Raw genomic sequence first — 24181 nt, 5'->3', positions numbered from 1 at the left:
GAGGTGGCAGTCCAGTGCCCCGTTGGTTCTGAATCGTCTCCTGCACCGACATTCATACCGTCGTTATCATCGGAGTCGAAGTCAAGCATGTCTGATAGATCATCGACAATGGCTATGAAGTGGGTGGTGGGTGGGCAACGGATTTCTTCGTCACCTTCTTCCTCCTTGGGCCGTACATAGTCCGGTCAGGAGTCTCCTGACATAGAGAGAGACTTTAATGAGTTTAGCATGTCGCCAAAGGGCGAGCACTGGAAAATATCCGCAGCGGTGAACTCCATTACCGGAACCCAACCAGATTCGGCAGGCTCGGGAGTGCGCGGACTGGAACCTACAGCCAGATACAAGTCCGGGGGTCCGGTGTCACATGCTTCCTTGGGGGTGAGGCCTGTGTTCGGCTCTACCGCCGATGAGTGTGTGGCCCCTGGGGCAGGGTCCATCCACCCATCCTCGGGCGACGCAATCTGCTCCGGATTTAGGTCCGGGGCTCGTGCAGGGGCGATATCCCAAGCATTGTCCGACAGCAGGTCTAAGCCGTGCTCATCGTAACTGTCCGGTGCTCCTGGCGCAGGCTTGAACTCGTTGAAGATCAAGTCTCCATGGATATCAGCCGTGTAGTTCAAGTTTCCGAACCTGTCCTGGTGGCCAGGGGCGTAGCTGTCGATCTGCTCCAGATGGCCAAGCGAATTGGCCCGGAGTGCAAAGCCGCCGAACACGAAGATCTGTCCGGGGAGAAAAGTCTCACCCTAGACCACATTGTTGTTGATTATTGAAGGATCCATCAAGCCTTGCAGCAACGACATAGAGGAACTCTCAATGAAAGCACCAATGTCGGTGTCAAAACCAGCGGATCTCGGGTAGGGGGTCCCGATCTGTGCGTCTAAGGCTGATGGTAACAGGAGGCAAGGGACACGATGTTTTACCCAGGTTCGGGCCCTCTCGATGGAGGTAAAACCCTACTTCCTGCTTGATTGATATTGATGATATGGGTATTACAAGAGTTGATCTACCACGAGATCGTAGAGGCTAAACCCTAGAAGCTAGCCTATGATGATTATGATTGTGATCGTCCCTCTAAGGACTAAACTCTCAGGTTTATATAGACACCGGAGAGGGCTAGGGTTTACATGGAGTCGGTTACAAAGAAGGAAATATAATATCCGGATCACCAAGCTTGTCTTCCACGCAAAGCAGAGTACCATCTGGACACGGGACGGAGTCTTGAGTCTTGTATCTTCATAGTCCAACAGTCCGGCCAAAGTATATAGTCCGGCTGTCCGGATACCCCCTAATCCAGGACTCCCTCAGCGTTCACGTTCTCTTTGGACTGTTCCATCATCTTCACCACCAGCTATAAGAAAAAAATATCATGACCACAAGGTGGCTTCATCAGCATGCACACATTGATTGTGTTAAGACTTAGCAATTAGATTGTTACAAGCAATTGGCAAGTGATCACGAGTGTAGGAGGATTTTATTGCGATGGTGGGAAAATGTACATACCATTTGTTTCTTGGTCAGCAGAATCATCTTCTGCAACAAAACAATGAAACCGTTTAGTAACGGTATGAACTGAAAATAATAAGAAAACTAAATTGTCTCATCATTCTCACTGGTCAGCAGCTCCGTACCTCCTTAGCTTTCTGACGAACATTCTCCTCCTAGAAGTGGTTCAGTTTAGCTTCAAGCTCCATGCTATAAGCCTGTAGGATTAACAAAGACAGTGTGTACATGTCACCAACCTTGTTACTACAGTTGCAGAAATGGCTTTGCATAAAAACCAATAATTTTGGTAGCAAGGTAAGTACCTGTTTGGCACGCAATCATGCGGCTAACTCACGGTTCTTGATCATGCGACAATGGCGACAATCGATGCTCCTCTTGCAGGACGGATCCTCCTGGGTGCCACGTTTTCGGACATCGTCGTTATCCATTATTGCTCTGTCGCACATGCAGGTCATCATGTCAACCTGCGTCATGGCGCTCCTCCCGTTCGATGACCCGAGGCTCACGATACCCACCCCACCTTGAGGAGGTGGCGCCGGTGGTACCATGGTTATTCCTGCATACCCATTAAGGACGAACCCCATGTCGTCGACCATCACCGGGAAGATGTCGTTGGCCCATGCCATTGGGTACATCATTGGGCCAGGTTGCTGCCCCTATTGTGCAGGGTTCATCTATCCATGGACCATGCCGAGCGGCGGAGGTGCCTGGCCGGCGCTAGATCCTCGAACCATGCCGGACTTGACAAGGAACTGCCCCAATGTCACTTGTCCAAGCGCCCCCCTACCGGTCATTGGCCGCAACTGAGCTGCCATTCCCCACAAAATGTATAATTGCACGGTTGCGCTACCTACTGGCAAGGTGGTGTTCAATAGGGAGCTGCCATCTAACACTATGTGGGCCAAGTATCTTTGTATTAAATTTCTTTTCTGGATTTCCCATCTTCATATTTCTATTGCCTCTCTTGAATAGTTGTCCCCATTAGTGTACTTCACATACATTAATCACAGTCTGGCAGAAACACTTTTTCTTCTCCCACACAATAGATCCAACCATTTATTCCTCCTTTGCTGATTTAAAACATCCATATCTTTTAAACCATATATATTCATTTGTGAAACTTATTTATATTTGAACTCCTTGCGCCAAAACCTTTAAAATGAGATCAATCTTGAATATTTTTAACCACATTTAAATTTGAACATATATTTCACATGTCAAAACAATCTATTTCACAATGATACATTACTATTTCACTTTCTATAATGGATATTGCACAATTCAGAACCTACATTTCACTTTTCACGGGCTTGCTTGACAAATAAGAAAGATCTATTTAAATTGCACATTTTTAAAGTAACATATTTCAGTCTTTTGAAATAAACTATTACACATGTTCAAACAATCATTTTCACAAATGATATAATAGAATTTCACTTTGTGTAGTTACTCTTTCATAATTCAGAACCTAAATTTCACTTCACACTGGCTTGGTTCAGGAAAATCACGTATATTTCAATTACATATTTTTGAAAAAATATATTTCACTCTATTGAAACAATCAGTTCCACATTTATACATTGTAATTTCACATTTCGTGGTTAATATTTTCACAATTCAGAACCTACTTTTTACATTTCACTATCATGTTCCACAAAAATCACAAATATTTTAGTTACACAGTTTCACAAAACATATTTCACTCTTTTGAAATAATCAGTTTCACATTGATACATTATAATTTCACATTTTGTGGTTAGTATTTCACAATTTAGAACCTACATTTTTACATTTCACTGTCATGTTTCACAAAAATCACATCTATTTTAGTTACACATTTTTGAAAAATTAACATATTTCACTATTTCAAAAAATCAATTTCACATTTTGTGGTTACTATTTCACAAATCACAACCTACATGTTACATTTCACTCGTGTGTTTCACCAAAATCACATATATTTCAACTGCACGTTTTTGAAAAAATCATTTTCCTCTTTCGACATAAACTGTTACACATTTCCAAAAATCAGTTTCAAAAAGCCATTGGTTTCTAGTTAAGTATGATGGTTCTAAATATTTCTGTTGAAATAGTGTTTTAAAAAATTTCTAGTGATATAGGTTTGATTCTCATATGGAATGTGAAACGTTGAAATTTAAATGTGTTCGAAATGTATTGAAGATCACTCTTGTTTAAAAGGCCTTGGCGCCAGGAGTTCAAATATATATAAAAAATTCAAGTAGGAACTTATGGTTTAAAAGATAGGGACGATTTAGTTTTGTAAAGGTGAAATAAAAGGTTTGATTTAATCGAATATAGATAGATATATAGATAGATAGATAGAGAGAAAGAGATCACTATCATATTGCTGCCATGTATCCATGCCAAGGACAAATAATGGGGACCACTAGCTATATTTTGATGATGTATACCAGTGTATAGAAGTAAATGAGAATAAAGTGGTCACACCTGCATGCATCTTGACGCGAGCAATGAATGGCGGATTTGTTGCCGCTAGGTAGCATCACCGTGTCAAAAGACTTTGTGCCATTCCCCACAGTTAGCTGGACAGGAAGTTGCGGTGAGGGACGCGGGGTCAGAGGCTGGGCATGCACCGGTTGGGGCTCCCTGTTGATCTCAGCCCACACCTCCTCCACTGTCTTCCAGCATAGCCGGGGAGGCAAGGAGAAGGACCCATGCCGGCATATGCCGCTTCCTCCTGCATCCCCACCATAGGAGCCTCCTCCTTGCCCACCAAGGCACCGTCGAGCGCCGCTTGGAACTCCTTGGGATTCCATATGTTGCTCACAAACTCGTCCATGTTCGTGGACCCAAAATTGCGCCCCGCCTCGCACATCGACTATTGTAGCTCGTTCAGTGTAAGCGCGAAGATTAAAGACTGCCGCGCAGGCACAACCATGTGCTCCTCACCTTCGAGAATGTGCAGGCGTGAGGTGACTTCTTCCTCGGAGAACTTCACATCCTTGCTCATCTCCGACGCCATCCAATCTCTCCACTCCGGTCTCTATGTACACTCTTTCTTGTGGTGTGTGGTTCAGTCTTGTGCGCCACACTCCCTATTTATAGCCTGCATGTAAGAGATAACCATCAATTAAAGAATTAGATAGCTATTAAATTCATGTGATTGATTAAAAAGGTCAGCTAAAGATAGACATATACATAGTAGATAGTTCGTCTCGTACTGGATAGATAGGGTGCTTCTAAAGAGCCAAACGTTCACAAGATACAGCTACCGCAGCGCCGCGACAGGGCGCCACCCATCTTAGCGTTGACGTTCTCCTTGGACTATTCCATCATCTTGTCCACCAGCTATAAAAAAATCAAGACCACAAGGTATTACCATCAACATGCTCACATTAACTGTTTTAAGACTTGGCAATTATGTTGTTGCAAGCAATTGGCAAATTATGATAAGTGTAGTAGTGTTTTTCTATTAGAAAAGAAAGACCACCCCTGGCGTCCGATACACACAGCCATAAGAATATGACGGTTGATGATCGATATCATGGTTGGCCAATGATGGAGCGCAACTGAAGGCTAGTCGGACTATCAAGCAGCAAGTCACGACGGAGAGGGAAAGTGGATCGACTACCCAACATTACAATGGGTGACACCGACATGTCTCAAGGGATCCCGCATGACCACTGATTTGAATAGCTTAAATTTCACTAGATTTAAGAACTATTGGAATGACTAAAATTTCCCTGACGCGAAAAGTGTGCCCGCGTGACTAAACTCAACATGTGTGTCATCTCCACTTCTTCAGAAGAGAGGAAAGGCGAAGACTCCCACACACAAATCTGAAATGGACAACACACATAGCATCACGTCATATTAAAACCCGAGTACACATCAACATATTGCTAATTTCCCTTTGTTCCATTTGTTTGAAGTTTCTAACAAACCCATCATTATCTATTAACAGTAACAAACAACACAAGTTCACTTTCTTGACTAAATAAATACCAACATTTTAACCGTTATGGGTGTTAGGTACTACTGGTAAATTACTATACCATCTCACTCCAAAAAAGGTAAGTACTATCAACACCTATAAACAATAACAACAACTCAATTTCACTTGCTGGACGAGATAAAAATTGACATTTGGGTCCTGGTGGGGGTTCGGTACTACTAGTGTATATCATCCCAAAAATAGTGTATATACCCGCCTAAACTTTCACGTTTTAGTCACATTACCCCTAGCGTTGAAAACCAGGATCTTAATCCCCTCAACTATCTTAAACCAGACAAATCACCCCCTAGAAGCTTGGTAGGTGATTTTAGAGAGTGGTTTTGCGTTTTCACAAATAGGAGATGGTTTCTGAGGCATATCAAGGCCCATGTGTAATCAACCGTTTCTCCCCCGTAAAATCCCCTCTGACCAAAATAGAGCATGTAGCAAGATGGAGCCATGGTTTCCACTATCCATGGCCGCAATAGTATCCTCCTCGTTCTTCTCATCTTCCAGAAATGAGGGTGATGCCACTATGGGCCTATGGGGAGGATGCCCAACGTCCGCATCCTGTGCCATCTCGATGAGCTTGAGTGCGTTGTCTGCTACAGAAAGGGCTCCGCAGCCGAAGGCATAAGTGGGGGACATCCCACCTACTTAGGACCGGGGTCTCGAGGCAACCAGAGATGCTGCCATTGTCGCTGTCGGCCATGGTCGGAATGAGAAGAACTAGAGAGGGCGAGGCAGCTGGCGAGTAGGTTCGTCCTTTCGCACGCTACAGGAATGATAGTAGTCGATGATGCGAACCACGGAGGTCACCGTTGTTGTCCAACACCCTTTTTCCTCTCATGCATGTGGTCGATTCCTCGGTCAACATATGTTTTTACACTGATAGTTGGGTCCATGTAGACAACACCATCTACAAAACCAGCTAGCAGGCCTCGAGGGGTGATTTATCCGATTTGGGATAGTTCGTGGCTTAAGATAATAATTTTCGACGTGAGGGGGTGATGTGCCCAAACCATCATAGTTTAGGGGGTATATTCACTTTTTTCCAAAAACAAATGGTAACTACTATCAACACCACAATTGTCGCTACATTTGCATCAAACACACAAAATGGCCAGAATGCAAGTCCTCGCCATCGTCTTGCCAGCATAGCTATGGAAGTTGAAATGTGGGTCACTGTTCGGAAGATGTAGTTACCGCAGTGCCGTGACATGTTCCCACCCTTCTTGGCATTAACATTCTCCTTCTGAACCAGCTGTAAAAAAATATTATGACCACAAGGCATTTCCAAAAACACACACACATTAACTATTTTTGGACTTCGCAATTAGATTGTTGCAAGCAATTGACAGATGGTGGTAAGAGTAGCTAGGAGGCTTTTTTCTGAGAAATGGATGATCACCACTGGCCTCCGATGCACAAAGCCATATGAGTATGAGTGTTGATGATCGCCATCATGGTTGGCCTACCAGGAAGCGCCAAAGGCTAGCTGAATACTCCAGTTGCGACCCACGACAGAGGGAAAAGGGAATCGACTACCCAAGCATTGCGACGAGTGACCACCGCCAAGTCTCACAGGACCCCGCGTGACCCCTAATTTGAATAGCTCAAACTTCACTGGTTTAAAAACTATTTGAAGAACTCAAATTTCACAGACGTGGTAAAGTGCACCTATCTGATTAAACTCAACGCGTGTGTCATCTCCACTTCTTCATAAGAGAGAAAAGGCAGAGACTCTCACACACACCTCTGAAATGGACCACACATAGCATCGCATCATATTAAATCGCGAGTACACATGAACATAGTGCTAACTTTCTTTTGTTCCATTTGTCTAACCTTTCTAACAAACCCGTCATAGCCTATATATAAATAGTAACAACAACACAAGTGCACTTGCTTGACCAAACACTGACATTTGGGTCCTTATGGGTTTTAGGTACCACTAGTAAATGACTATACCATGTCGCTTCAAAAAGAAAATCTAACCACTATCAACTCTCATGGGATTTTGTGTGACCACTGATTTGAATAGCTAAAATTTCACCGGATTTAATAAGTATTTGAATGGCTCAAATTTCACTTACGCAAAAAAGTGCACCTACATGACTAAACTCAACTCGTGTGTCATCTACACTTCTTCAAAAGAGAGCAAAGGCAAAGACTCCATCATACACCGGAAATGGACCACACACATAGCATCACATCATCTTGAAGAGCGAGTACACAGGACACGAAGTATCTAGTCCCGAGCTCATATGACCTCTAGTCAACATTAAAATCTAAAAATGTAAAAATATTAAAAAAATTCTAAAATTGGTGCAAACTTTCACAAACATTCTCAGTGCTTGCAAATTTATATCGAAATAACATTCTTGGAAGTCTTATTAAAAAACAAACTCGACACTCCAGAAGTGCTATTTCCGAAAGCATTTTGGAGCATTGTTTTTTTTCCCATGACTTGGACGAATGTTATTTCGGATGAAATTCACAAGCACCAACAACATTTGTCAAAGTTTACACCCAAAAAATTCAGAAATTATTGAAGTTGTTTTTTCATTTTTTTTAATTTACTATTCACAAGTACTACTGGTAAATTACTATACCATCTTGCTCCGAAAAAGGTAAGTACTATCAACACCTATAAAAAATAACAACAAGTCAATTTCACTTGCTTGACGAGATAAAAATTGACATTTGGGTCCTGGCGGGGGTTCGGTACTACTAGTGTATATCATCCCAAAAATAGTGTATATACCCCCCTAAACTTTCACGTTTTAGTCACATCACCCCTAGCGTCGAAAACCAGGATCATAATCCCCTCAACTATCTTAAACCAGACAGATCACCCCCTAGAAGCTTGGTAGGTGGTTTTAGAGAGTGGTTTTGCGTTTTCACAAATAGGAGATGGTTACTGAGGCATATCAAGGCCCATGTGTAATCTACCGTTTCTCCCCCGTAAAATCCCCTTTGACCAAAATAGAGCATGTAGCAAGATGGAGCCATGGTTTCCACTGTCCATGGCCGCAATAGTATCCTCCTCATTCTCGTCATCTTCCACAAATGAGGGTGATGCCACTATGGGCCTATGGGGAGGATGCCCAGCGTCCGCATCCTGTGCCAGCTCGATGAGCTTGAGTGCGTTGTCTGCTACCGATAGGGCTCCGCAGCCGAAGGCATCAGTGGGGGACATCCCACCTACTTAGGACCGGGGTCTCGAGGCCACCAGAGATGCTGCCATTGTCACTATCGGCCATGGTCGGAATGAGAAGAACTAGAGAGGGTGAGGCAGCTGGCAAGTAGGTTCGTCCTTTTGCACGCTGCAGGAATGATAGTAGTTGATGATGCAAACCGCGGAGGTCACCGTCGTTGTCCAACACCTTTTTTCCTCTCATGCATGTGGTCGATTCCTCGGTCAACATATGTTTTTACACTAATAGGTGGGTCCATGTAGACAACACCATCTACAAAACCAGCTAGCAGGCCGGTGATTTGTCTGATTTGGGATAGTTCGTGGCTTAAGATAATAGTTTTCGATGTGAGGGGGTAATGTGCCCAAACCATCATAGTTTAGGGGGTATATTCACTTTTTTCCAAAAAGAAATGGTAACTACTATCAACACCACAATTGTCGGTACATTTGCATCAAACACACAAAATGGCCAGAATGCAAGTCCTCGCTATCGTCTTGCCAGCATAGCTATGCTAGTTGAAATGTGGCTCACTGTTCACCAGATGTAGTTACCGCAGTGCCGCGACATGCTGCCACCCTTCTTGGCATTGACGTTCTCCTTGGACTTATCCATCATCTTCTCAACCAGCTGTAAAAAAATATTATGACCACAAGGCATTACCATAAACACACACACATTAACTATTTTTGGACTTGACAATTAGATTGTTGCAAGCAATTGACAGATGGTGGTAAGAGTAGCTAGGAGGCTTTTTTCTGAGAAATGGATGATCACCACTGGCCTCCGATGCACACAGCCATATGAGTATGCATGTTGATGATCGCCATCATCGTTGGCCTACCAGGAAGCGCCGAAGGCTAGCCAAACAATCAAGTTGTCAGCCGCGACAGAGGGAAAAGGGAATTGACTACCCAAGCATTGCGACGAGTGACCACCGCCAAGTCTCACAGGACCCCGCGTGACCCCTAATTTGAATAGCTCAAACTTCACTGGTTTAAAAACTATTTGGAGAACTCAAATTTCACAGACGCGGTAAAGTGCACCTATCTGATTAAACTCAATGCATGTGTCATCTCCACTTCTTCATAAGAGAGCAAAGGCAGAGACTCTCACACACACCTCTGAAATAGACCACACATAGCATCGCATCATATTAAATCGCGAGTACACATGAACATAGTGCTAACTTTCTTTTGTTCCATTTGTCTAACCTTTCTAACAAACCCGTCATAGCCTATATATAAATAGTAACAACAACACAAGTGCACTTGCTTGACCAAACACTGACATTTGGGTCCTTATGAGTTTTAGGTACGACTAGTAAATGATTATACCATGTCGCTTCAAAAAGAAAATCTAACCACTATCAACTCTCATGGGATTTTGTGTGACCACTGATTTGAATAGCTAAAATTTCACCGAATTTAATAACTATTTGAATGGCTCAAATTTCACTTACGCAAAAAAGTGCACCTACATGACTAAACTCAACTCGTGTGTCATCTACACTTCTTCAAAAGAGAGCAAAGGCAAAGACTCCATCATACACCGGAAATGGACCACACACATAGCATCATATCATATTGAAGAGCGAGTACACATCACATGGAGTATCTAGTCCCGAGCTCATATGCCCTCTAGTCAACATTAAAATCTAAAAATGTAAAAATATTAAAAAAATTCTAAACTTGGTGCAGACTTTCACAAACATTCTCCGTGCTTGCAAATTTTATATCGAAATAACATTCTTGGAAATCTTATTAAAAAACAAACTCGACACTCCAGAAGTGCTATTTCCAAAAGCATTTTGGAGCATTGTATTTTTTTCCCATGACTTGGACGAATGTTATTTCGGGATGAAATTCACAAGCACCAAAAACATTTTTCAAAGTTTACACCCAAAAAATTCAGAAATTATTGAAGTCGTTTTTTCAATTTTTTAATTTACTATTCACCTAGAGCTCAATTGAGCTTGGAAGTAGAAGGGGACTTTCGTAGTACACAACAACATGTTGCTAATTTTCTTTTGTTCCATTTGTCTGAAGTTTCTGACAAATCCATCATCACCTATAAATAGTAACAACAATACAAGTTCACTTGCTTGAGCAAATAAACACTGATATTTGTGTCCTTATGGGTTTTAGGTACCACTAGTAAATTAATATATCATCACAGAAAAGGTAACTACTATCAACACCACAATTATTGCTGCAAATTGCATCAAACACACTAAACATGCAGACTTCATGTACTCCTCCTACCAACACAGCTATGGAAGTTGAATGGCAGGTCAACGTTCATTGGATGGAGCTATCCCAGCACTGCGACAGGGCGTCACCCTTCTTGCCGTTGACGTTTTCCTTTGGTTGTTCCATCTTCTTCACTAGTTGTAAAAAAATAAAGACCACATGGTGTTATCATCAACACACACACTAACTATTTTAAGACATGTCAATTAGATTCTTGCAAGCAATTGGCAAATGATGGTAATTGTAGGAGGATTTTTTCTAAGAAAAACAGGATCAGCCCTGGCCCCCGATGCACACAACCGTAATAGTATGAAGGTTGATACCGTAATAGTATGAAGGTTGAAAATCTCTATCATGGTTGGCCAACCTGGGAGCGCAACTGAAGGCTAGTCAGACCCTTAAGCACTGAGTCGTGATGGAGGGGAAAGGGAATTCACTACCCAAGCATTGCGATGGGTCACCGTCGTCAAGTCTCACGGGATCCCATGTGACCATTTATTTGAATAGCTCAAATTTCACTGGATTTGAAAACTTTTTCAATGGCTCAAATTTCACCCAGGCGGCAAAGAGCGCTTATGTGACTAAACTCAACTCGTGTGTCATCTCCACTTCTTTAGAAGAGAGCAAAGGAGAAGACCCCCCCCCACACACACACACATCATAAATGGACCACACACATTGCATCGCATCATATTAAAGCTTGAGTACACATCAACGTATTGCTAATTTTCTTTTGTTCCATTTGTCTGAAGTTCCTGACAAACACATATACCTATAAACAGTAACAACAACACACAAGTTCACTTGCTTGACCAGATAAACACTCACATTTGGGTACTTACGGGGTTCAACTACTATTAATAAATTACTATACCATCCTCCTCTTAAAACGAAAGGTAACTGCTATCAACAACATAATTCATTCTCATCCTCCTGCCAGCACGGCTTTGGAAGCTGAATGGCGGGTCACCGTTCACCAGGTGTAGCTTTTGTTGCGCCGCGACTGGGCGCCACCTTTCTTGGGGTTCACGTTCTCCTCAGGCTGTTCCATCATCTTCACCACCAACTATAAGAAAAAAGATCACAACCACAAGATGGTTTCATCAGCACACACACATTGACTGTGTTAATACTTAGCAATTAGATTGTTACAAGCAATTGGCAAGTGATCGTGAGTGTATGAGGATTTTCATGCGATGGTGGAAAAATGTACATACCATTTGCTTCTTGGTCGGCAGAATCGTCTTCTGCAACAAAACAATGAAACTGTTTAGTAACGGTAAGAACTGAAAAGAATAAGAAAACTAAATTGTCTCAGCGTTTTCACTAGCAGCTCCATACCTCCTCACCTTTCAGACAAGCTTTCTCCTCCTTGAGGTGGTTCAGTTTAGCTTCAAGCTCCACGGTATAAGCCTGTAGGATTAACAAATACAGTGTGTACGTGTCACCAACCTTGTTACTAGCGTTGCAGAAATGGCATTGCATAAAAACCAACAATTTTGGCAGTAAGGTAAGTACCTGTTTGGCACACGATCGTGCGTCTAACTCACGGATCATGCGGCAGTGGTGATGCTCGATGCTCCTCTTGCGGGGCTGAACCTCCGGGGTGCCGCATTTCCGGGCGTCGCCATTCTCCATCATCGTTCTATCACCCATGCATTTCATCATGTCAGCCTGCATCATGGCGCTCCTCCCATCCGATAACCCGTGGCTCACGATACCCACTTTACCTTGAGGAGGTGGTGGCGGCGTCGCCATGGTCATCCCTGAGTACCCGTTGTGGACGAACCCCATGTCATCGCCCATCACTGGGAACATGCCATTGGTCGGTTCTATTAGGTACATCGTTGGGCCAGGCTGTTGCCCCTGTTGTGTGGTGTTTATCTGTCCATGGACCATGCCGACCGGTAGAGGTTCCTGGCCAGCGCCAGATCCTCGGACCACGCTGGCCTTGACAAGGAACTTCTACAACATCATCTCTCCATGTGCAACCCTATCGGTTGTTGGCCGCAACCGAACCGCCATTCCCCACGAAATGTAAAATTGCACGGTTGTGCTACCTACCGGCAAGGTGGTGTCCAATAGGGAGCTGCCATCTAACACTATGTGGGCCAAGTATCTTTGTATTACATTTCTTTTCTGGATTTCCCATCTTCATAGTTCCACTATCTCTCTTCAACAGTTGGCCCCCACTAGTGTACTTCACATACATTCATGGCAGTGTGGCAGTAACACTTTTTTTTCTCCCACACAATAAATCCAACCATTTCTTCCTCCTTAGCTAATTTAAAACATCCATATCTTTTAAACCATATATTCATTTGTGAAACTTTTTTTAATTTTGAACTCCTTGCGCCAATACATTTAAAACGAGAGCCATCTTGAATATTTTATAACCATATTTAAATTTGAGCATATATTTCACATGTCAAAATCATCTATTTCACAATGATACATTACAATTTCACTTTCTGTAGTGGCCATTGCACAATTCATAACCTACATTTCACTTTTCACTCATTTCAAATAATCAGTTTCACATTTATACATTGTAATTTTTCATTTCATGGTTAATATTTTCACAATTCAGAACCTACTTTTTACATTTCACTATTACATTTCCCAAAAATCACATATATTTTAGTTACACATTTTTGGAAAACATGTTTCACTCTCTTGAAATAATCAGTTTCACATTTATACATTACAATTTCACATTTTGTGGTTAGTATTTCACAATTCAAAACCTACATTTTTACATTTTGTTGTCATGTTTCACAAAAATCACAAATATTTATTTACCCATTTTTGAAAAAAAAACATATTTCACTCTTTCAAAAAATTAGTTTCACATTCTATGGTTACTATTTCACAATTCAAAACCTACATGTTACATTTCAGTAGTCTGTTTCACAAAAATCACATCTATTTCAATTTTACGTTTGTGAAAAAACATTTTCACTCTTTTGAAATAAACTGTTACACATTTCAAAAAATCACTTTCAAAAATTCATTTGTTTCTAGTAAAATATGATGGTCTTAAATATTTTTGCTGAAATTGTGTTTTAAAAAATTGCAAGTGATATAGGTTCGGTTCACATATGGAATGTGAAATGTTGAAATTTAAATGTGAATAAAGTGGTCCCACCTTCACGCATCTTGACGCGAGTAGTGAATGTCGGATTTGTTGCCGCTAGGTAGCATCAGTGCGCAAAAAGACATTCTGCCATTCCCGAGCACTGGTTGGACAGGAAGTTGCGGTGAGGGATGCGCGGCCTAAGGCTGGGCATGCACCGGTCGGTGCTTCCTATTGATCTCAGCCCACACCTCCTCCACCGTCTTTCGACACAGCTAGGGAGGCAAGGAGAAGGACCCCTGTCAGCATAGGTCACTTCCTCCTGCATCCCCACCACCTCCGCTTCCACCAGCACTCACCACATGAGTCTCCTCCATGCCCACCAAGCCACCGTCGGGCGCCGCTCGGAACTCGTCGGTATTCCATATGTTGCTCATGAACTCATCCATGTTCATGGACCCAAAATTGCGCCACGCCTCGCACACCGACTATTGCAGTTCGTCCAGTGTCAGCGCAAAGATTGAAGATTGCCGTGCAGGCGCAACCATCTGCTCCTCACCTTCGACAATACGCGGGTGTCAGGTGACTTCTTCCTCGGAGAACTTCATGTCCTTGCTCATTTCCGACGCCATCCTGTCTTTCCATTGTGGTCTCTACGTAGGCTCTTGCTTGTGGTGTGTGTTTTAGACTTGGGCGCCGCCCCCCTATTTATAAAGCCTGTCGCATACAAGAGGTAAGCATAGATTAAAGCATTAGATACCTATTTAATTCACGCGATTGGTGAAAAATGTCAACTATAGATAGATAGGTACAGAGTAGATAGTTCGTATCGTACTGCATAGATAGGGTGCTGCCAAAGCGCCAAATGTTCACAAGATGCAGCTACCCCAGCACCGCGACAGACCATCACCCTTCTTGGTGTTGACGTTCTCCTTGGACTATTCCATCATCTTCTCCAGCAGCTATAAAAAAATCACGACCACAAGGTCTTACCATCAGCACACTCACATTAACTGTTTTAACACCTGGCAACTATGTTGTCGCAGGCAATTGGCAAATTATGGTAAGTGTAGGAGGGGTTTTTCTTAAAAAAGAAGGATCACCCCTGGTGTCCGATGCACACAGCAATAAGAGTATGAGGGTTGATGATCCCTATCATGGTTGGCCAATGAGGGAGCACAATTGAAGGCTAGTCGGACCATCAAGTAGTAAGTCACGACGTAGTGGGAAAGTGACTCGACTACCCAAGAATTATGATGGGTGACCACTGCCAAGTCTCTAGGGATCCCGCGTGACCACTGGTTGAATAGCTCAAATTTCACTAGATTTAAGAACTATTGGAATGTCCAAAATTTCAGCGACGCAGCAAAGTGTGCCTACGTGACTAAACTCAACTCGTGTGTCATCTCTACTTCTTCAGAAGAGAGGAAAGGCGAAGACTCCCACACACATATCTAAAATGGACCACACACATAGCATCGCGTGACATTAAAATCGAGTACACATCAACATATTGCTAATTTATGTTTGTTCCGTTTGTTTGAAGTTTCTAACAAACCCATCATTATGTATTTATAGTAACAACAACACAAGTTCACTTGCCTGACCACATACCGACATTTTATTCCTTCTGATTGTTGGGTACTACTCGTAAATTACTATACCATCTCGCTCCGAAAAGGTAACTACTATCAACTGCTATAAACAATAGCAGCAACTCAAGTTCACTTGCTTGACCAGATAAACATTGAGATTTGGGTCCTGGCGGGTTTTGGTACTACTAATAAATTACTATTCATCCTAAAAATAATGTATATACCCCCCTAAACTATCACGTTTCAGTCACATCACCCCCTATTATCAAATACCAGGATCTTAATCCCGTCAACTATCTTAAACCAGACAGATCACCCCCTAGAAGCTTGGTAGATGGTTTTAGAGAGTGGTTTTACATTTTCACAAATAGGAGATGTCGACTGAGGGCATATCAGGGCCCATGTCTAAGTGTAATTAACCGTTTGTCCCTCCTAAAATCCCCTCTAACCGAAATAGAGCATGTAACAAGATGGAGCCACCGTTTTTGCCATCCATGGCTACAACGATATCCTCCTGGTTCTCACCATCTTCAACGGACGAGGGTGGCGCCACTATGGGACTATGGGGAGGATGCCCAGCGTCCCCATCCAGTGCCAACTCGATGAGCTTGTGTATGTTGTCTGCTAACGGCAGGGCGCCGCAGCCGAAGGAGTCAGTGGGGGACATCCCACCTGCTTCGGACCGGGGTCTCGAGTCCACTAGAGATGGTGCCATTGTCGCTCTCGGCCATGGTCGTAATGATAAGAAGTGGAGAGGCCGATGCAGGTGGCGAGCAGGGTCATCCTTCCCCACGCTGCAGAAACGATAGTAGTCGGGGAGGTGGAGCCGCGGAGGTCACCGTCGTCGTCCTACACCTTCCTTACCCTCGTGCATGCGGTCGGTTCCTTCGCCAACATATGTTTTTACATTGTCAGGTGGGTCCTCGTGGGGGTGGGGGGTGATCTGTCCGGTTCGGGATAGTTAGGGCGTTAAGATACTAGTTATCAATGTGAGCAAGTGATGTGCCCAAACCATCATAGTTTAGGGGGGTATACACAGTTTTTTTCCAAAAAGAAATGTTAATTACTATAAACACCACAATTGTCTGTGTAGTTGCATCAAACACAAAACGACCAGAATGCAAGTCCTCCTCATCGTCTTGCCAACACATTTATGGAAGTTGAAATGTGGGTCACCATTCACCAGATGCAGTTGCCAAAGTGCCGCGACATGGCGCCACCCTTCTTGGCATTGACGTTCTCCTAGGACTCTTCCATCATTTTCTCCACCAGCCAAAAAAAATATTATGACCACAAGGCGTTAACATCAACACACACACATTAACTGTTTTTAGACTTGGTAATTAGATTGTTGCAAGCAATTAACAAATGATGGTAAGTGTAGGAGGCTTTTTTCTGAGAAATGGATGATCACCACTACCCTCCAATGCACACAGCCATATGAGTATGCATGTTGATGATCGCCATCATGGTTAGCCAACCTGGTAGTGTATGAAGGCTAGCCGAACCCTCAAGTTGTGAGCCGCGACAGAAGGAAAAGGGAATGGAGTACCCAAGCATTGCGATGGGTGACCACCGTCAAGTCTCATGGGATCCCGCGTTTCCACTAATTTGAATAGCTCAAACTTCACTCGATTTCAAAACTATTTGAATATCTCAAATTTTACAAATGTGGTACCTATGTGACTAAACTAAATTCGTGTGTCATCTCCACTTGTTCATAAGATAGCGAAGGCGAAGACTCTCACACACACCTCCAAAATAGACCACACATAGCATCACATCATATTAAAGCGCGAACACACATCAATATAGTGCTAACTTTCTTTTGTTCCGTTTGTTTGACCTTTCTGACAAACCTACCATCACCTATATATAAATAGTAACAACAACACAAGTGCACTTGCTTGACCAAACACTGACATTTGGGTCTTTATTGGTTTTAGGTACCACTAGTAAATGACTATACCATGCCGCTACGAAAAGAAACGCTAACTACTATCAACTCTCATGGGATTTTGTGTGACCACTGATTTGAATAGCTAATATTTCACCTGATTTAATAACTATGTGAATGGCCTAAATTTCACTTACGCAACAAAGTGCATCTACATGACTAAACTCAACTTGTGTGTCATCTGCACTTCTTCAGAAGATAGCAAAGGCATAGACTCCATCATACACTAGAAATGGAACACACACATAGTATCACATCATATTAAAGAGCGCACACAAGACAAGGAGTATCTAGTCAACATGAAAATCCAAATATGTAACTTTTTAAAAAATTCTGAAATTTTTTGGGTGCAAACTTTCACAAATATTCTCAGTGCTAGGGATAACTTTCTTTAGTGTTGATATTTTGAAAGACATGGTTGCTTGTTGATATGCTTTAGTATTGAAGTCTTTATGTCAAATATCGACTATTGCTTTGAACCATCTAAAATTCAAAATGTCCATGCTACAAAAGAAAAGAGTATGTGATGAACATGTTAGGCAACATTCCACATAAAAAAATCTATTTTTATCATTTACTTACTTGAGGACGAGCAAGAATTAAGCTTGGGGATACTGAGACGTCTCCAACGTATCTATAATTTTGGTTGTTCCATGCCATTATATTATAATTCTTGGATGTTTTACAATCATTTTATAACAACTTTAGATCAGTTTTTGGGACTAACCTGATGACATACTGCCCGGTGCCAATTGCTGTTTTTTGCTTGTTTCTTACTTCGCAGAATATCCCTATCAAACGGAGTCCAAATGCAGCAAAACTTTTTGGAGATTTTTTGGGACTAGAAGACAACTTGGGAGCCAAGGAAGCACCTGGGGGGAGGCCCGTGGGGCCCATGATATACCAAGGGGCGCCAAAGGCCCTTGGCGTGCCCTGATATATCATGAGGCCCACGAAGGTCGTCTCCACCGCTTCTCAGCTCTATAAATACCCAAATATTCCAAAAACCCTAGGGGAGCACACAAAACATAATTCCAGCCGCCGCAAGTTCCAAAACCACGAGATCCAATTTAACATGATCACAGAGGGGTTCATCGTCCTCATCGGTGCCTCTCCGATGATGCGTGAGTAGTTCACCGTAGACCTACGGGTCCATAGGCAGTAGCTAGATGGCTTCCTCTCTCTTTTTGATTCTCAATACAATGGTCTATTGGAGATCTATTTGATGTAATGACTTTTTGTGGTGTGTTTGTTGGGAACCGATGAAGTTCGAGTTTATGATGAGATCTCTATCCATGGATATTATTTGAGTCTTCTTTGATCTCTTATATGCATGATTATTTATAGCCTCGTGATTCTTATTCAAATCTTGGGTTTAGTTAGGCCAACTAGATCAATTTTCTTGCCATGGGAAGAGGTGCTTGTGTTCGATCTTACGGTGTCCTCACCCAGTGACAGAAAGGGTAGCGAGGCACGTATGTATCGTTGCTATTAAGGATGACAAGATGGGGTCTATACCTACATGAATAGATCTTGTCTACATCATGTCATCTTCATTATTGCATTACTCCATTTCTCCATGAACTTAATACACTAGATGCATGCTGGATAGTGGTCGAGTGTGGAGTAATAGTAGTAGATGCGGAATCATTTCGGTCTACTCATCTTGGATGTGATGCCTATATAATGATCATTGCCTTGGATATCGTTATAATTATTTGTTCTTCTATCAATTGCCCAATAGTAATTAGTTTACCCACCGTATGCTATTTGCTCGAGAGAAGCCACTAGTGAAATCTATGGCCCTGGGTCTATCTTTTATCATATTGCTTTCCCATCTATATTTTACCGTATTTGTTTTCAGATCTATTATTCCAAAAACCCAAAAATACCTTGCTGCACTTTTTATTTGCATATTTTATTTCGTGTTTTATTCAGATCTATTTATCCAAACTCATACCATTTAATCTATGTTCTACTGAGGAGGGATTGACAACCCCTCTTACGCGTTGGGTTGCGAGGTTTTGTTATTTGTGTGCAGGTACCGTTTGCATAGTGTTGCTTGGTTCTCCTATTGGTTCAAGAACCTTGGTTTCATAACTGAGGGAAATACTTGCCGTAGCTGTGATGCATCATCCCTTCCACCTTGGGGAAATACTAACACAGTTTAAGCCACGTAGAAGGAAATTTTTGGCGCCGTTGCTGGGGAGACATCATCAACATCTATCAGGTTCCTAATCACAATCTCATCTCCTTGCAATTTACAATATTTTCCATTTGTCTCTTGTTTCCATCTTCCCCACTTCTAAAACGTTTTAGCAAAAAGCACAAAAATATTTGCCTTTTTACTTGCCTTCCTTTTGTTTGCCTTTTTGTTCGTTCGCTATCTTTGCTTGTGTGCCATGTGTCTTCTATTTGCTTGCATCTTCGCTTGCTAAAAAATCTATTGATATGGATCCTCATTTACTTTCTAATCTTTTCAAAAGATCCAATTATGATGAACCAATTGCTAGTGAGTTGAGTGCACTTGATTATCTCTATGAAGTTTTCCTTGAAATTCGTGAATCTGAAAATTGCGATGAAGTGTTAAAAGAAGAAATTTATGAAGTGATTGACGGTTGTCGGATTTTGGGTTTCGCAAACCCTTGAGAGGTCTGAACTCTGGGGTGCGTGCGGAGATCTCAACCTCCCCAGTCTGCCTACTCGCAAATCTCATAGCCTAGCTCGTCGAACTCAAGGGAAAGTGGGACACAACAGTTTACCCAGGTTCGGGCCACCTTGTGGTGTAAAAGCCTACTCCTGCTTTGTGGTGGATTGGCCTCGAGGGGTTGAGTGTCATGCCCAATATGCGGCCCTATCCTAAAGGAACTCAAAGGTCCCACCAAGGATAGAAGCGCATATTGGAGACTCTTTTGCAAGGTGGATATCATTACATTGAATCATTACATAATAGTTGGGGATACATACAAGAGGCATAGAATGCCACACAAATACAACATCATCATACATAAGAGCAACATCCGACTACGAATGAAACACAAACAGAAACTCAAACGACATCCACCCTGCTAGCCCAGGCTGCCGACTAGGAACCTATCCCCTGAACGACGAAGCAGAAGAAGAACTCAAAACAAGCAAGCATCGCTATCGCGTCATGACCATCGTTATACCTGTACCTACAACTGTTGTTGTAGTAATCTGTGAGCCACGAGGACTCAGCAATCCCATTACCATGGGTATCAAGACTAGCAAAGCTTAATAGGAATGGAAAGGATAAGTGGTGAGGTTGCAGCAGCAACTAAGCATATATGGTGGCTAACATACGCAAATAAGAGCGAGAAGAGAAGCAATGCAACAGTCGAGAAGCTATAAGTGATCAAGGGGTGATCCTGAAACTACTTGCGTTCAAACATAACACAAACTATGTTCACTTCCCGGACTCCGCCGAGAAGAGACCATCACGGCTACACACACGGTTGATGCATTTTAATTCGAATCTGGTGTCAAGTTCTCTACAACCGGATATTAACAAATTCCCATCTGCCACATAACCGCGGGCATGACTTTCGAAAGTTTAAACCCTGTAGGGGTGCCCCAACTTAGCCCATTATAAGCTGTCAAGACCAACGAAGGATATTCCTTCTCCCGGGAAGACCTGATCAGTCTCGGAATCCCGGTTACAAGACATTTCGACAATGGTTAAACAAGACCAGCAAGACCACCCGAATGTGCCGACAAATCCCGATAGGAGCTGCACATATCTCATTCTCAGGGCACACCGGACAAGCTAAGCATACGAGTACCAACATAACCCAAGTTGCCAAGGGACGGTCTCGCACGGTGCTCTAGTTTGGACCAACACTCAGAGGAGCACTGGCCCAGGGGCGGGGGGGGGGTAAATAAAGATGACCCTCGGGCTCCGGAAACGCAAGGGAAAAAGGCTTAGGTGGGAAATGTTAAAACCAAGGTTGGGCCTTGCTGGAGGAGTTGTATTCAAAGCAAACTGTCAAGGGGGTCCCATACACCCGGCCGCGTAAGGAACGCAAAATAGAGGAACATAACACTGGTATGACGGAAACTAAGGCGGCAAGAGTGGAACAAAACACCAGGCATAAGGCTGAGCCTTCGACCCTTTACCAAGTATATAGATGCATTAATTAAATAAGAGATATTGTGATATCCCAACATAATCTTATCCATCATGGAGCAATCTTCGACTTCACCTGCAACTAACCATGCTATAAGAGGGGCTGAGCAAAGCGGTAACATAGCCAAGCAACGGTTTGCTAGGAAGGGTGAAAAGGTCAGAGGCTGACATGGCAATATGGGAGGCTTGAACAACAGGTGATATGTAGCACAGCATAGCGGTAGATCGAAGCAACTAGCATAGCAATGATAGTAGTGAGATCCAGGGTAGCGGTCATCTTACTTGAAATCCTGCTTGGAAGAAGAACGAGTCCATGAAGAAGACGAACGGATGAAGACGAACCAAGCGTAGTCGAACGAATCCTCACGATCGCAACGAAACAGGAACTATCGAGAAGAAGCACAACCGGAAAGAAGCAAACACATGGTAAACATACAACACATAAACATGACATGATGCACAACCAAGCATGATGCATGACAAAGGCTACATGAATCTACTCATGGCAAGAGATGATGCATACAAGAGCAACACATCAAAGCAAGTTTAAATGAGGCCGGAAACAACATATAACAAATCCGGTAAGTCCTCATATGCAAATTTCGAAATTGGACCAGATCTGAATAAATTATGTTCAAGTTGTTAAACAGCAAGTTAAAATGCACCAAGATGATCTACCCGAAATTCTAGTCAAGTTTCATATTAAGTTCATTTAATTCGGAGCTACGGCCTAGAAGATATGAGCAAAACAAGTTAAACATGGCATTGATGCAAAACACATTCAAACATCAATCAAACGCACTCAAAACATGGATGCAACATGGCATGATGAAACTACATGCAATTCTAAGCAAGTTTCATATAGAGCATGCTCAAAACGGAGCAACGGTGCAACACATACACTCCAAATAAGATATAACCACAATCTGTCCAAAACAGCAAGTAGGCACTTTGCAAACATCAAAACAACATGCTAGAACACCTCAACATGAAAACAAAAGGCATGGGCGTGATGTACAAATGAAGCTTAATAAAATATGAACAGTGAGCTATCTCCAGAAACCACTAGAACATGCTCCAAAGGACATGGCAATATTGCGAATAATAACAGTTTCACAGACTTAGCAGAAATTCACTGGACATGATAGAAATAGCATCAGGTTGCAATGTTTAGAGCTAGCAAACTACAAATTACAGCAAGCTATCCTGGAAAACTTAAGCATGGCATGCTAGTACTAAAAGCACTTAACAACACTTCCTTACTGAAATTGTTCCAAAGATCAATAGAAAAGATGGTAGCATCCATGCAAACATGGCAAATGATATGACAGATTCAGACCTAGTGAAAATAACAGTACATGGCAGAAACAACGATAAGTAGGCATGTTGGTGAGCTTGTACAGCTCACTACACAACATTACATGGCATGAAAAGGTGACCAACAGTAAAAATAGCAATAGCATAGTCATAGGGTAGAAGGATCACTAGCAAAACACATGGCAAAACTGAACTTCATGTTAACAGACTGACAGCAACATTATTTAGCAACTTTGGAGCAAGATAACAACAAGCTACAGCAGGCCATAATATCAACCAAGGGCATGTATGTATAGAGCATAACAGGTATAACAAAACATCCTTAGTGAACATCTCCAGATTATGCATATAATGGATGGTAGCTTCAATCAAACGTAGCATCATAGTATAGCAGTTTCAACCTACCAAAACAGTAACAATAAGTACCCTACTTCACGAGCTTGATGCACTCACTATAAGAGTTACAAGAATACACGGATTGCACCGCTGTAAATATGGCATGAATATGCTCCTAAAACATGTAGACATCATGCTCAAAGGATGCACACACAAAATGCAACGAAAATGACAAAACAGCGAGTTATAACAGTCTGAGCAGGTTAACATCATATAGCACTCTTGAAACGATGATTAGGGCATCAAGATAGACTCAAACAAGCATGCCACAATGTAATGAAGTGAAGTGCATCTCACAATGAACATTTTGATATATCATACATACAAAACGGAGTTACTAGCAGGAAGTTACAAGCATCCAAACATGCACACATTATGTAGCAAATCTGGGACTTGGCAGATTTTTGAAAAAAAACGGAACAGGCACAAAAATGCTATATGGCGCATAGGGCGCGGGATAGGGGCTGCTCACCCTGGGCTTCGGCCCTTGACGAGGGAGGAGGCAGGCTGGGGCTGCGCCGGGGCACTGGGCCGGACAGGACACTGGGCCGGGGCGCTGGGGCCCATGCGAGGCGCGGTCAATGGGGCGCCGGATCGAGCGGCTCCTCCGCTCGATTCCCGACCAGGGCGGCAGCGACGACTTCATGGCGACAGCGAGGCCGAGCGGATGACGTCGGAGGGGGGGCGGGAACGACGCCGGGGACCGGATCGAGGGCGGCGGCAGCCGTGGTCGGAGACGGCGGTTGTGGCGGGGGCGGTTGG

At 42.9% G+C, this 24181-nt stretch overlaps 3 pseudogenes; all 3 read right to left on the bottom strand.

Moving 5' to 3' along the window:
* LOC119279770 overlaps positions 1-4507 on the bottom strand; it is a 25588-nt pseudogene extending 21081 nt beyond the window's left edge.
* Positions 4508-9216: 4709 nt separating this feature from the next.
* On the bottom strand, positions 9217-14639 carry LOC119281755 (annotated as a pseudogene).
* Positions 14640-16781: 2142 nt separating this feature from the next.
* Positions 16782-24181, bottom strand: part of LOC119281752 — a 30900-nt pseudogene continuing 23500 nt past the window's right edge.

Source organism: Triticum dicoccoides, chromosome 3B (assembly GCF_002162155.2).
Source record: "Triticum dicoccoides isolate Atlit2015 ecotype Zavitan chromosome 3B, WEW_v2.0, whole genome shotgun sequence".
In the NCBI taxonomy this organism is placed as follows: domain Eukaryota; kingdom Viridiplantae; phylum Streptophyta; class Magnoliopsida; order Poales; family Poaceae; genus Triticum; species Triticum dicoccoides.
The sequence above is the reverse complement of the archived record's forward strand: the minus strand, read 5'-3'. Positions and strand labels throughout refer to the sequence as shown.